Genomic DNA, 1,647 nt, shown 5'->3' with positions numbered 1-1,647 from the left:
TTTCTTCTCTGAGGTTTTATTTTGGTTTCCATTTCCAGAACTTACTGTCATTTTTAGAATCTCAGTTTGGATCCACAGTTTGAAAGTCAGAATGTGATGGAATCAATCAAATTAGCATCAAATCATTTCTGATTCATTCACTGTTGTGTCAAATAGTAGAACCTCCTCCAAACTCCAGTTTGTTTCTTCTGATGGTTTTAGTTTCATTTGAAGGCATTTGGTTCAACCAGCAGGGGGCGCCGAGGCAAGCCCTTCATGTATCTTTCATGGTTCTGGGATCTTTTAAACATATCAGGCTTTTAAATCCTTTTCACATGTGAATCCTTCACTTATGGTCTAGTTAAAGTATAACTGCAATGCTTTGGTCTGATTCCTGGTTATTGTAGCTCCACAGACCCTCATCTTCCTGTTCTGAGGCCTTTTAGAGCAACTTGTTTGTAAATTCTTTGTTTTGTTGCAAAGTTGTATTAAATGTCCAGTAATGTTTCCTCTGATTGTGGCAGGTTAATTTCTATCTATTTTAATAATAATGGCCTTGTGGTCTGTAAGGATAGAAGGTTCTATCTCTGAGTCCATCACTTTATCTACAATATCCAAAGAAATCAGCCAAAAGTCAAAGTGAGACTGTTGAGATCTGTCCCTGTTCCTCCATGTTAAACATTGGAATCAAAATGTTTATTTCTCCATATATTGATCAGGTCCGTTCTATTACAGGAAGGTTCTAGACTGGATGCTGATCCGTTTCCTGGTGGCCGTCTGTCTGCTCTCTCGTCCATCAGGGTTAAAATGAATGAATGAAACTTTATTTCCAACATGATAGTAATATAAAATCATGCACTAGAACAAGGAAGGCAAAAGACATATTTTTGTACCACAGTAATCTTAACATGCTGGAAAAGGAGCAGGAAGAAGAAAGAAACTGATGACCTCTGACCCCATAAACTCAGACAATATTTTCAGATGGACCCTCATTAATAAATCCAATCAAAACTAAAAATAAACTGGTTCATTAATTTTCCATTTTATCTGGGTTTACATATGTCTAAATATATACATCCATACCCACACACTCATATGCGTTAGCCTCAGTTTACGGAAACACATCAGTGCCAACTCTCACCCATATTTCTATATCTAGTGAAAATGACCTCCTTATATTTCCTTTTAAATTGTATTAAATTCTGACTTTGTTTTAACTCCTCATTTAACTTGTTCCATAATTTTACCCCATGAATTGAAATTCAAAAACTCTTTCTTGTTGTTGTTAAACTACGAATCCTTAAGTTTGAGTTGAAGTTTTATCTCCTTCTCTTTCATAAAACCTGCTCTCTATGAGCTCAGGCTGCAGTTTATTAGACGCCTTAAACAGAATTTGACCAATTTTAAATTCCACCAGATCTTCAATTTAAGAGTTTTAGATTTTAATAATAACAGGTTTGTGTTCTCATAATAACCAACATTATGGATGATTCTAATGTTTCTGTAGGAAACTCAGTGGATGTAAAGAGCTTTAATTAATTCCCCACACCTCTGAACAATATGTTAAATATGTTAAATCAGAGAGTTATATAGAATATGAAGTGATTTCTTATCCAGAATATGTCCAGCTTTAGCCAGGATTGATTTGCTGCTACTTAGTTTATTCTG

At 35.0% G+C, this 1,647-nt stretch overlaps 1 protein-coding gene across 2 annotated transcripts in view; it reads left to right on the top strand.

Moving 5' to 3' along the window:
• Positions 1-1,647, top strand: part of LOC116723912 (nuclear factor 7, brain-like) — a 153,432-nt gene that overhangs the window by 112,626 nt on the left and 39,159 nt on the right. The window lies entirely within an intron of this gene.

The sequence above is a fragment of the Xiphophorus hellerii genome, chromosome 8 (genome assembly GCF_003331165.1).
Source record: "Xiphophorus hellerii strain 12219 chromosome 8, Xiphophorus_hellerii-4.1, whole genome shotgun sequence".
Classification (NCBI taxonomy): domain Eukaryota; kingdom Metazoa; phylum Chordata; class Actinopteri; order Cyprinodontiformes; family Poeciliidae; genus Xiphophorus; species Xiphophorus hellerii.
Note: the sequence above shows the minus strand (reverse complement) of the source record. Positions and strands in the feature narration are given on the sequence as shown.